The sequence below is a fragment of the Rhipicephalus microplus genome, chromosome 5 (genome assembly GCF_043290135.1).
Source record: "Rhipicephalus microplus isolate Deutch F79 chromosome 5, USDA_Rmic, whole genome shotgun sequence".
Classification (NCBI taxonomy): domain Eukaryota; kingdom Metazoa; phylum Arthropoda; class Arachnida; order Ixodida; family Ixodidae; genus Rhipicephalus; species Rhipicephalus microplus.
In genome coordinates this window covers 173,716,029-173,726,249 of record NC_134704.1, presented here as the reverse complement: position 1 = coordinate 173,726,249, position 10,221 = coordinate 173,716,029, and the positions used below count along the sequence as shown (strand labels likewise).

Sequence of the window (10,221 nt, the reverse complement as noted above, 5' to 3'; positions counted from 1 at the left end):
AATACTTCAGATGGTGTCACTGCCTGAACATGACGCTGCGCAGGCGCTGTGGCTTGGTTAGTTAAAGCGCCTGTCTAGTAAACAGGTGATCGTGAGTTCGAATGTCACCGGTGCCTCGGGAGTCAAGACTAACGTCTCTCTAGTTTTTTGTTTTCGAAGTTTAGTCCGAAATAGTTCTGATGGTGTCACTTCCTGAACAAGACGCTGCACAGGTGCCGTGGCTTAGTTGGTTAAAGCGCCTGTCTAGTAAACAGGAGATCGTAAGTTCGAATCTCACCGGTGCCTCGAGAGTCAAGACAAACATCTCTCTAGCTTTTTGTTTTCGAAGTTTAGTTCGAAATACTTCTGATGGTGTCACTGACTGAACAAGGCGCTGCGCAGGCGCCGTGGCTCAGTTAGTTAAAGCGCCTGTCTAGTAAACAAGATATCGTGAGTTCGAATCTCACCGGTGCCTCGAGAGTCAAGACAAACGGCTCTCTAGTTTTTTGTTTTCGAAGTTTACTTCGAAATACTTCTGTTGGTGTCACTGCCTGAACAAGACGCTGCGCAGGCGCCGTGGCTTAGTTGGTTAAAACGCATGTCTAGTAAACAGGAGATCATTTGTTCGAATCTCACCGGTGCCACGAGAGTCAAGACAAACGTCTGTCTAGTTTTTTGTTTTCGAAGTTTAGATCTAAATGCTTCTGATGGTGTCACTGCCTGAACAAGACGCTGCGCGGGCGCCGTGGCTTAGTTGGTTAAAGCGCCTGTCTAGTAAACCGGAGATCGTGAGTTCGAATCTCACTGGTGCCTCGAGAGTCAAGACTAACGTCTCTCTAGTTTTTTGTTTTCGAAGTATAGTTCGAAATACTTCAGATGGTGTCACTGCCTGAAGAAGACGCTGCGCAGGTGCCGTGGCTTAGTTAGTTAAAGCGCCTGTCTAGTAAACAGGAGATCGTGAGTTCGAATCTCACCGGTGCCTCGGGAGTCAAGACTAACGTCTCTCTAGTTTTTTGTTTTTGAAGTTTAGTTCGAAATACTTCTGATGGTGTCACTGCCTGAACAATAGGCTGCGCAGGCGCCGTGGCTCAGTTGGTTAAAGCGCCTGTCTAGTAAACAGAAGATTACGAGTTCGAATCTCACTGGTGCCTCGAGAGTCAAGACTAACGTCTCTCTAGTTTTTTGTTTTCGAAGTATAGTTCGAAATACTTCTGATGGTGTCACTGCCTGAACAAGACGCTGCAGGCGCCGTGGCTTAGTTAGTTAAAGCGCCTGTCTGGTAAACAGGAGATCGTGAGGTCGAATCTCACCGGTGCCTCGGGAGTCAAGACTGACGTCTCTCTAGTTTTTTGTTTTCGAACATTCATGACTTTTTTGCGCAAACACGTACACGGACACAAGGAAAAGAGGCAAACAACACGGGCGCCCGTGTTGTTTGCCTCTTTTCCTTGTGTCCGTGTACGTCTTTGCGCAAAGAAGTCATGATCGAGTACCAACTCGCCCAACTTTCAGTACTTTTGTTTTCGAAGTTTAGTTCGAAATACTTCTGATGGTGTCACTGCCTGAACAAAACGCTGCGCAGGCGCCGTAGCTTAGTTAGTTAAAGCGCCTGTCTAGTAAACAGGAGATCGTGAGTTCGAATCTCACCGGTGCCTCGAGAGTCAAGACAAACGTCTCTCTAGTTTTTTTGTTTTCGAAGTTTAGTTCGAAATACTTCTGATGGTGTCACTGCCTGAACCAGACGCTGCGCGGGTGCCGTGGCTTAGTTGGTTAAAGCGCCTGTCTAGTAAACAGGAGATCGTGAGTTCGAATCTCACCGGTGCCTCGAGAGTCAAGACTAACGTCTCTCTAGTTTTTTTGTTTTCGAAGTTTACTTCGAAATACTTCTGATGGTGTCACTGCCTGAACCAGACGCTGCGCAGGTGCCGTGGCTTAGTTGGTTAAAGCGCCTGTCTAGTAAACAGGAGATCGTGAGTTCGAATCTCACCGGTGCCTCGAGAGTCAAGACTAACGTCTCTCTAGTTTTTTTATTTTCGAAGTATAGTTCGAAATACTTCAGATGGTGTCACTGCCTGAACAAGACGCGTCGCGGGCGCTGTGGCTTAGTTAGTTAAAGCGCCTGTGTAGTAAACAGGTGATCGTGAGTTCGAATCTCACCGGTGCCTCGAGAGTAAAGACAAACGTCTCTCTAGTTTTTTGTTTTCGAAGTTTAGTTCGAAATACTTCTGATGGTGTCACTGCCTGAACAAGACGCTGCGCAGGCGCCGATGCTTCTTTAGTTAAAGCGCCTGTCTAGTAAACAGGAGATCGTGAGTTCGAATCTCACCGGTGCCTCGAGAGTCAAGACAAACGTCTCTCTAGTTTTTCGTTTTCGAAGTTTAGTTCGAAATACTTCTGATGGTGTCACTGCCCGAACAAGACGCTGCGCTGGCGCCGTGGCTTAGTTAGTTAAAGCGCCTGTCTAGTAAACAGGTGATCGTGAGTTCGAATCTCACCGGTGCCTCGGGAGTCAAGACTAACGTCTCTCTAGTTTTTTGTTTTCGAAGTTTAGTTCGAAATATTTCTGATGGTGTCACTTCCTGAACAAGACGCTGCACAGGTGCCGTGGCTTAGTTGGTTAAAGCGCCTGTCTAGTAAACAGGAGATCATGAGTTCGAATCTCGCCGGTGCCTCGAGAGTCAAGACAAACATCTCTCTAGCTTTTTGTTTTCGAAGTTTACTTCGAAATACTTCTGTTGGTGTCACTGCCTGAACAAGACGCTGCGCAGGCGCCGTGGCTTAGTTGGTTAAAGTGCATGTCTAGTAAACAGGGGATCATTTGTTCGAATCTCACCGGTGCCACGAGAGTCAAGACAAACGTCTGTCTAGTTTTTTGTTTTCGAAGTTTAGTTCGAACTAATTCTGATGGTGTCACTGCCTGAACAAGATGCTGCGCAGGCGCTGTGGCTTAGTTAGTTAAAGCGCCTGTCTAGTAAGAGGAAGATCGTGAGTTCGAATCTCACCTGTGCCTCGAGAGTCAAGACAAAGGTCTTACTAGTTTTTTTGTTTTTGAAGTATAATTTAAAATGCTTTTAATGGTGTCACTGCCTGAAGAAGATGCTGCGCAGTCACCGTGTCTTAGTTCGTTATCTCACCTGTCTAGTAAACAGGAGATAGTGAGCTTGAATCTCACCAGTACCTCGAGAGACAAGACAAATTTCTCTGTAATTTTTTGTTTTCGAAGTTTAGTTCGAAATACTTCTGATGGTGTCACTGCCTGAACAACAGGCTGCGCAGGCGCCGTGGCTTAGTTGGTTAAAGCGCCGGTCTAGTAAACTGGAGATCATGAGTTCGAATCTCACCGGTGCCTCGAGAGTCAAGACAAACGTCTCTCTAGTTTTTTGTTTTTGAAGTTTAGTTCGAAATACTTCTGATGGTGTCACTGCCTGAACAAGACGCTGCGCAGGCGCCGTGGCTTAGTTAGGTAAAGCGCCTGTCTAGTAAACAAGAGATCGTGAGTTCGAATTTCACCGGTGCCTCGGGAGTCAAGACTAACGTCTCTCTAGTTTTTTGTTTTCGAACATTCATGACTTCTTTGCGCAAACACGTACACGGACACAAGGAAAAGAGGGAAACAACACGGGCGCCCGTGTTGCTTGCCTCTTTTCCTAGTGTCCGTGTACGTGTTTGCGCAAAGAAGTCATGATCGAGTACGAACTCGCCCAACTTTCAGTACTTTTGTTTTCGAAGTTTAGTTCGAAATACTTCTGATGGTGTCACTGCCTGAACAAGACTCTGCGCAGGCGCCGTGGCCTATTTGGTTGAAGCGCTTGTCTAGTAAACCGGAGATTGTGAGTTCGAATCTCACCGGTGCCTCGAGTGTCAAGACAAACGTCTCTCTAGTTTTTTTGTTTTCGAAGTATAGTTCGAAATACTTCAGATGGTGTCACTGCCTGAACAAGACGCTGCGCAGGCACCGTGGCTTAGTTAGTTAAAGCGCCTGTCTAGTAAACAGGAGATCGTGAGTTCGAATCTCACCGGTGCCTCGAGAGTCAAGACAAACGGCTCTCTCTGGTTTTTTGTTTTCGAAGTTTACTTCGAAATACTTCTGTTGGTGTCACTGCCTGAACAAGACGCTGCGCAGGCGCCGTGGCTTAGTTGGTTGAAGCGCATGTGTAGTAAACAGGAGATCATTTGTTCGAATCTCACCGGTGCCACGAGAGTCAAGACATACGTCTGTCTAGATTTTGTTTTCGAAGTTTAGTTCTAAATGCTTCTGATGGGGTCACTGCCTGAACAAGACGCTGCGCGGGCGCCGTGGCTTAGTTGGTTAAAGCGCCTGTCTAGCAAACAATGGATCGTGAGTTCGAATCTCACCGGTGCCTCGAGAGTCAAGACTAACGTCTATCTAGTTTTTTTTGTTTTCGAAGTATTGTTCGAAATACTTCTAATGGTGTCACTGCCTAAACAAGACGCTGCGCAGGCGCCGTGGCTTATTTGGTTGAAGCGCCTGTCTAGTAAACCGGAGATCGTGAGTTCGAATCTCACCGGTGCCTCGAGAGTCAAGACAAACGTCTCTCTAGTTTTTTGTTTTCGAAGTTTAGTTCGAAATACTTCTGATGGTGTCACTGCCTGAACAAGACGCTGCGCGGGCGCTGTGGCTTAGTTAGTTAAAGCGCCTGTCTAGTAAACAGGAGATCATGAGTTCGAATCTCACCGGTGCCTCGAGAGTCAAGACAAACGTCTCTCTAGTTTTTTGTTTTCGAAGTTTAGTTCGAAATACTTCTGATGGTGTCACTGCCTGAACAAGACGCTGCGCAGGCGCCGTGGCTTAGTTAGTTAAAGCGCCTGTGTAATAAACAGGTGATCGTGAGTTCGAATCTCACCGGTGCCTCGGGAGTCAAGACTAACGTCTCTCTAGTTTTTTTGTTTTCGAAGTTTAGTTCGAAATACTTCTGATGGTGTCACTGCCTGAACAAAACGCTGCGCAGGCGCTGTGGCTTAGTTGGTTAAAGCGCCTGTCTAGTAAACAGGAGATCGTGAGTTCGAATCTCACCGGTGCCTCGAGAGTCAAGACTAACGTCTCTCTAGTTTTTTTGTTTTCGAAGTATAGTTCGAAATACTTCAGATGGTGTCACTGCCTGAACATGACGCTGCGCAGGCGCTGTGGCTTGGTTAGTTAAAGCGCCTGTCTAGTAAACAGGTGATCGTGAGTTCGAATGTCACCGGTGCCTCGGGAGTCAAGACTAACGTCTCTCTAGTTTTTTGTTTTCGAAGTTTAGTCCGAAATAGTTCTGATGGTGTCACTTCCTGAACAAGACGCTGCACAGGTGCCGTGGCTTAGTTGGTTAAAGCGCCTGTCTAGTAAACAGGAGATCGTAAGTTCGAATCTCACCGGTGCCTCGAGAGTCAAGACAAACATCTCTCTAGCTTTTTGTTTTCGAAGTTTAGTTCGAAATACTTCTGATGGTGTCACTGACTGAACAAGGCGCTGCGCAGGCGCCGTGGCTCAGTTAGTTAAAGCGCCTGTCTAGTAAACAAGAGATCGTGAGTTTGAATCTCACCGGTGCCTCGAGAGTCAAGACAAACGGCTCTCTAGTTTTTTGTTTTCGAAGTTTACTTCGAAATACTTCTGTTGGTGTCACTGCCTGAACAAGACGCTGCGCAGGCGCCGTGGCTTAGTTGGTTAAAACGCATGTCTAGTAAACAGGAGATCATTTGTTCGAATCTCACCGGTGCCACGAGAGTCAAGACAAACGTCTGTCTAGTTTTTTGTTTTCGAAGTTTAGATCTAAATGCTTCTGATGGTGTCACTGCCTGAACAATAGGCTGCGCAGGCGCCGTGGCTCAGTTGGTTAAAGCGCCTGTCTAGTAAACAGAAGATTACGAGTTCGAATCTCACTGGTGCCTCGAGAGTCAAGACTAACGTCTCTCTAGTTTTTTGTTTTCGAAGTATAGTTCGAAATACTTCTGATGGTGTCACTGCCTGAACAAGACGCTGCAGGCGCCGTGGCTTAGTTAGTTAAAGCGCCTGTCTGGTAAACAGGAGATCGTGAGGTCGAATCTCACCGGTGCCTCGGGAGTCAAGACTGACGTCTCTCTAGTTTTTTGTTTTCGAACATTCATGACTTTTTTGCGCAAACACGTACACGGACACAAGGAAAAGAGGCAAACAACACGGGCGCCCGTGTTGTTTGCCTCTTTTCCTTGTGTCCGTGTACGTCTTTGCGCAAAGAAGTCATGATCGAGTACCAACTCGCCCAACTTTCAGTACTTTTGTTTTCGAAGTTTAGTTCGAAATACTTCTGATGGTGTCACTGCCTGAACAAAACGCTGCGCAGGCGCCGTAGCTTAGTTAGTTAAAGCGCCTGTCTAGTAAACAGGAGATCGTGAGTTCGAATCTCACCGGTGCCTCGAGAGTCAAGACAAACGTCTCTCTAGTTTTTTGTTTTCGAAGTTTAGTTCGAAATACTTCTGATGGTGTCACTGCCTGAACCAGACGCTGCGCAGGTGCCGTGGCTTAGTTGGTTAAAGCGCCTGTCTAGTAAACAGGAGATCGTGAGTTCGAATCTCACCGGTGCCTCGAGAGTCAAGACTAACGTCTCTCTAGTTTTTTTGTTTTCGAAGTATAGTTCGAAATACTTCAGATGGTGTCACTGCCTGAACAAGACGCGTCGCGGGCGCTGTGGCTTAGTTAGTTAAAGCGCCTGTGTAGTAAACAGGTGATCGTGAGTTCGAATCTCACCGGTGCCTCGGGAGTCAAGACTAACGTCTCTCTAGTTTTTTGTTTTCAAAGTTTAGTTCGAAATAGTTCTGATGGTGTCACTTCCTGAACAAGACGCTGCACAGGTGCCGTGGCTTAGTTGGTTAAACCGCCTGTCTGGTAAACAAGAGATCGTGAGTTCGAATCTCGCCGTTGCCTCGGGAGTCAAGACTGACGTCTCTCTAGTTTTTTTGTTTTCGAAGTTTAGTTTGAAATACTTCTGATGGTGTCACTGCCAGAACGAGACGCTGCGCAGGCGCCGTAGCTTAGTTGGTTAAAGCGCCTGTCTAGTAAACAGGAGATCGTGAGTTCGAATCTCACCGGTGCCTCGAGAGTCAAGAGTAACGTGTCTCTAGTTTTTTTGTTTTCGAAGTATAGTTCGAAATACTTCAGATGGTGTCACTGCCTGAACAAGACGCGTCGCGGGCGCTGTGGCTTAGTTAGTTAAAGCGCCTGTGTAGTAAACAGGTGATCGTGAGTTCGAATCTCACCGGTGCCTCGGGAGTCAAGACTAACGTCTCTCTAGTTTTTTGTTTTCGAAGTTTAGTTCGAAATAGTTCTGATGGTGTCACTTCCTGAACAAGACGCTGCACAGGTGCCGTGGCTTAGTTGTTTAAACCGCCTGTCTGGTAAACAGGAGATCGTGAGTTCGAATCTCACCGGTGCCTCGAGAGTCAAGACAAACGTCTCTCTAGTTTTTTGTTTTCGAAGTTTTGTTCGAAATAATTCTGATGGTGTCACTGCCAGAACAAGATGCTGCGCAGGCGCTGTGGCTTAGTTAAAGCGCCTGTCTAGTAAGAGGAAGATCGTGAGTTCAAATCTCACCTGTGCCTCGAGAATCAAGACAAACATCTTACTAGTTTTTTTGTTTTTGAAGTATAATTTAAAATGCTTTTAATGGTGTCACTGCCTGAAGAAGATGCTGCGCAGTCACCGTGTCTTAGTTCGTTATCTCACCTGTCTAGTAAACAGGAGATAGTGAGCTCGAATCTCACCAGTACCTCGAGAGACAAGACAAATTTCTCTGTAATTTTTTGTTTTCGAAGTTTAGTTCGAAATACTTCTGATGGTGTCACTGCCTGAACAACAGGCTGCGCAGGCGCCGTGGCTTAGTTGGTTAAAGCGCCAGTCTAGTAAACAGGAGATCATGAGTTCGAATCTCACCGGTGCCTCGAGAGTCAAGACAAACGTCTCTCTAGTTTTTTGTTTTCGAAGTTTAGTTCGAAATACTTCTGATGGTGTCACTGCCTGAACAAGACGCTGCGCAGGCGCCGTGGCTTAGTTAGTTAAAGCGCCTGTCTAGTAAACAGGAGATCGTGAGTTCGAATCTCACCGGTGCCTCGGGAGTCAAGACTAACGTCTCTCTAGTTTTTTGTTTTTGAAGTTTAGTTCGAAATACTTCTGATGGTGTCACTGCCTGAACAATAGGCTGCGCAGGCGCCGTGGCTCAGTTGGTTAAAGCGCCTGTCTAGTAAACAGGAGATCATTTGTTCGAATCTCACCGGTGCCACGAGAGTCAAGACATACGTCTGTCTAGATTTTGTTTTCGAAGTTTAGTTCTAAATGCTTCTGATGGGGTCACTGCCTGAACAAGACGCTGCGCGGGCGCCGTGGCTTAGTTGGTTAAAGCGCCTGTCTAGCAAACAGGAGATCGTGAGTTCGAATCTCACCGGTGCCTCGAGAGTCAAGACTAACGTCTATCTAGTTTTTTTTGTTTTCGAAGTATTGTTCGAAATACTTCTAATGGTGTCACTGCCTAAACAAGACGCTGCGCAGGCGCCGTGGCTTATTTGGTTAAAGCGCCTGTCTAGTAAACCGGAGATCGTGAGTTCGAATCTCACCGGTGCCTCGAGAGTCAAGACTAACGTCTCTCTAGTTTTTTTGTTTTCGAAGTATAGTTCGAAATACTTCAGATGGTGTCACTGCCTGAAGAAGACGCTGCGCAGGTGCCGTGGCTTAGTTAGTTAAAGCGCCTGTCTAGTAAACAGGAGATCGTGAGTTCGAATCTCACCGGTGCCTCGGGAGTCAAGACTAACGTCTCTCTAGTTTTTTGTTTTTGAAGTTTAGTTCGAAATACTTCTGATGGTGTCACTGCCTGAACAATAGGCTGCGCAGGCGCCGTGGCTCAGTTGGTTAAAGCGCCTGTCTAGTAAACAGAAGATTACGAGTTCGAATCTCACTGGTGCCTCGAGAGTCAAGACTAACGTCTCTCTAGTTTTTTGTTTTCGAAGTATAGTTCGAAATACTTCTGATGGTGTCACTGCCTGAACATGACGCTGCAGGCGCCGTGGCTTAGTTAGTTAAAGCGCCTGTCTGGTAAACAGGAGATCGTGAGGTCGAATCCCACCGGTGCCTCGGGAGTCAAGACTGACGTCTCTCTAGTTTTTTGTTTTCGAACATTCATGACTTTTTTGCGCAAACACGTACACGGACACAAGGAAAAGAGGCAAACAACACGGGCGCCCGTGTTGTTTGCCTCTTTTCCTTGTGTCCGTGTACGTCTTTGCGCAAAGAAGTCTTGATCGAGTACCAACTCGCCCAACTTTCAGTACTTTTGTTTTCGAAGTTTAGTTCGAAATACTTCTGATGGTGTCACTGCCTGAACAAAACGCTGCGCAGGCGCCGTAGCTTAGTTAGTTAAAGCGCCTGTCTAGTAAACAGGAGATCGTGAGTTCGAATCTCACCGGTGCCTCGAGAGTCAAGACAAACGTCTCTCTAGTTTTTTGTTTTCGAAGTTTAGTTCGAAATACTTCTGATGGTGTCACTGCCTGAACAAGACGCTGCGCAGGCGCCGTGGCTTAGTTAGTTAAAGCGCCTGTCTAGTAAACAGGAGATCGTGAGTTCGAATCTCACCGGTGCCTCGGGAGTCAAGACTAACGTCTCTCTAGTTTTTTGTTTTTGAAGTATAGTTCGAAATACTTCAGATGGTGTCACTGCCTGAACAAGACGCGTCGCGGGCGCTGTGGCTTAGTTAGTTAAAGCGCCTGTGTAGTAAACAGGTGATCGTGAGTTCGAATCTCACCGGTGCCTCGGGAGTCAAGACTAACGTCTCTCTAGTTTTTTGTTTTCAAAGTTTAGTTCGAAATAGTTCTGATGGTGTCACTTCCTGAACAAGACGCTGCACAGGTGCCGTGGCTTAGTTGGTTAAACCGCCTGTCTGGTAAACAAGAGATCGTGAGTTCGAATCTCGCCGTTGCCTCGGGAGTCAAGACTGACGTCTGTCTAGTTTTTTTGTTTTCGAAGTTTAGTTTGAAATACTTCTGATGGTGTCACTGCCAGAACGAGACGCTGCGCAGGCGCCGTAGCTTAGTTGGTTAAAGCGCCTGTCTAGTAAACAGGAGATCGTGAGTTCGAATCTCACCGGTGCCTCGAGAGTCAAGACTAACGTGTCTCTAGTTTTTTTGTTTTCGAAGTATAGTTCGAAATACTTCAGATGGTGTCACTGCCTGAACAAGACGCGTCGCGGGCGCTGTGGCTTAGTTAGTTAAAGCGCCTGTGTA

General features: G+C 46.8%; 24 non-coding genes across 24 annotated transcripts; all 24 read left to right on the top strand.

The window, feature by feature from the left end:
• Positions 1-718: 718 nt before the first annotated feature.
• Positions 719-792, top strand: TRNAT-AGU (transfer RNA threonine (anticodon AGU)). Its single transcript has one exon. It is a non-coding gene; the product is annotated as a tRNA-Thr (tRNA).
• A 95-nt stretch (positions 793-887) lies between these two features.
• Positions 888-961, top strand: TRNAT-AGU (transfer RNA threonine (anticodon AGU)). The gene has a single exon. It is a non-coding gene; the product is annotated as a tRNA-Thr (tRNA).
• A 262-nt stretch (positions 962-1,223) lies between these two features.
• Positions 1,224-1,297, top strand: TRNAT-GGU (transfer RNA threonine (anticodon GGU)). Its single transcript has one exon. It is a non-coding gene; the product is annotated as a tRNA-Thr (tRNA).
• A 263-nt stretch (positions 1,298-1,560) lies between these two features.
• TRNAT-AGU (transfer RNA threonine (anticodon AGU)) lies at positions 1,561-1,634 on the top strand. The gene has a single exon. It is a non-coding gene; the product is annotated as a tRNA-Thr (tRNA).
• Positions 1,635-1,730: 96 nt separating this feature from the next.
• On the top strand, positions 1,731-1,804 carry TRNAT-AGU (transfer RNA threonine (anticodon AGU)). Its single transcript has one exon. It is a non-coding gene; the product is annotated as a tRNA-Thr (tRNA).
• A 96-nt stretch (positions 1,805-1,900) lies between these two features.
• On the top strand, positions 1,901-1,974 carry TRNAT-AGU (transfer RNA threonine (anticodon AGU)). Its single transcript has one exon. It is a non-coding gene; the product is annotated as a tRNA-Thr (tRNA).
• A 434-nt stretch (positions 1,975-2,408) lies between these two features.
• Positions 2,409-2,482, top strand: TRNAT-AGU (transfer RNA threonine (anticodon AGU)). Its single transcript has one exon. It is a non-coding gene; the product is annotated as a tRNA-Thr (tRNA).
• Positions 2,483-3,254: 772 nt separating this feature from the next.
• Positions 3,255-3,328, top strand: TRNAT-AGU (transfer RNA threonine (anticodon AGU)). The gene has a single exon. It is a non-coding gene; the product is annotated as a tRNA-Thr (tRNA).
• A 602-nt stretch (positions 3,329-3,930) lies between these two features.
• On the top strand, positions 3,931-4,004 carry TRNAT-AGU (transfer RNA threonine (anticodon AGU)). The gene has a single exon. It is a non-coding gene; the product is annotated as a tRNA-Thr (tRNA).
• A 265-nt stretch (positions 4,005-4,269) lies between these two features.
• TRNAA-AGC (transfer RNA alanine (anticodon AGC)) lies at positions 4,270-4,343 on the top strand. Its single transcript has one exon. It is a non-coding gene; the product is annotated as a tRNA-Ala (tRNA).
• A 435-nt stretch (positions 4,344-4,778) lies between these two features.
• TRNAI-AAU (transfer RNA isoleucine (anticodon AAU)) lies at positions 4,779-4,852 on the top strand. Its single transcript has one exon. It is a non-coding gene; the product is annotated as a tRNA-Ile (tRNA).
• Positions 4,853-4,948: 96 nt separating this feature from the next.
• On the top strand, positions 4,949-5,022 carry TRNAT-AGU (transfer RNA threonine (anticodon AGU)). The gene has a single exon. It is a non-coding gene; the product is annotated as a tRNA-Thr (tRNA).
• Positions 5,023-5,961: 939 nt separating this feature from the next.
• Positions 5,962-6,035, top strand: TRNAT-GGU (transfer RNA threonine (anticodon GGU)). Its single transcript has one exon. It is a non-coding gene; the product is annotated as a tRNA-Thr (tRNA).
• A 263-nt stretch (positions 6,036-6,298) lies between these two features.
• TRNAT-AGU (transfer RNA threonine (anticodon AGU)) lies at positions 6,299-6,372 on the top strand. Its single transcript has one exon. It is a non-coding gene; the product is annotated as a tRNA-Thr (tRNA).
• Positions 6,373-6,467: 95 nt separating this feature from the next.
• TRNAT-AGU (transfer RNA threonine (anticodon AGU)) lies at positions 6,468-6,541 on the top strand. Its single transcript has one exon. It is a non-coding gene; the product is annotated as a tRNA-Thr (tRNA).
• A 435-nt stretch (positions 6,542-6,976) lies between these two features.
• TRNAT-AGU (transfer RNA threonine (anticodon AGU)) lies at positions 6,977-7,050 on the top strand. Its single transcript has one exon. It is a non-coding gene; the product is annotated as a tRNA-Thr (tRNA).
• A 265-nt stretch (positions 7,051-7,315) lies between these two features.
• TRNAT-GGU (transfer RNA threonine (anticodon GGU)) lies at positions 7,316-7,389 on the top strand. Its single transcript has one exon. It is a non-coding gene; the product is annotated as a tRNA-Thr (tRNA).
• A 599-nt stretch (positions 7,390-7,988) lies between these two features.
• Positions 7,989-8,062, top strand: TRNAT-AGU (transfer RNA threonine (anticodon AGU)). The gene has a single exon. It is a non-coding gene; the product is annotated as a tRNA-Thr (tRNA).
• Positions 8,063-8,325: 263 nt separating this feature from the next.
• TRNAA-AGC (transfer RNA alanine (anticodon AGC)) lies at positions 8,326-8,399 on the top strand. Its single transcript has one exon. It is a non-coding gene; the product is annotated as a tRNA-Ala (tRNA).
• A 267-nt stretch (positions 8,400-8,666) lies between these two features.
• TRNAT-AGU (transfer RNA threonine (anticodon AGU)) lies at positions 8,667-8,740 on the top strand. Its single transcript has one exon. It is a non-coding gene; the product is annotated as a tRNA-Thr (tRNA).
• Positions 8,741-9,002: 262 nt separating this feature from the next.
• Positions 9,003-9,076, top strand: TRNAT-GGU (transfer RNA threonine (anticodon GGU)). The gene has a single exon. It is a non-coding gene; the product is annotated as a tRNA-Thr (tRNA).
• Positions 9,077-9,339: 263 nt separating this feature from the next.
• TRNAT-AGU (transfer RNA threonine (anticodon AGU)) lies at positions 9,340-9,413 on the top strand. Its single transcript has one exon. It is a non-coding gene; the product is annotated as a tRNA-Thr (tRNA).
• Positions 9,414-9,508: 95 nt separating this feature from the next.
• Positions 9,509-9,582, top strand: TRNAT-AGU (transfer RNA threonine (anticodon AGU)). Its single transcript has one exon. It is a non-coding gene; the product is annotated as a tRNA-Thr (tRNA).
• Positions 9,583-10,016: 434 nt separating this feature from the next.
• TRNAT-AGU (transfer RNA threonine (anticodon AGU)) lies at positions 10,017-10,090 on the top strand. Its single transcript has one exon. It is a non-coding gene; the product is annotated as a tRNA-Thr (tRNA).
• The last annotated feature ends 131 nt before the right edge of the window (positions 10,091-10,221 follow it).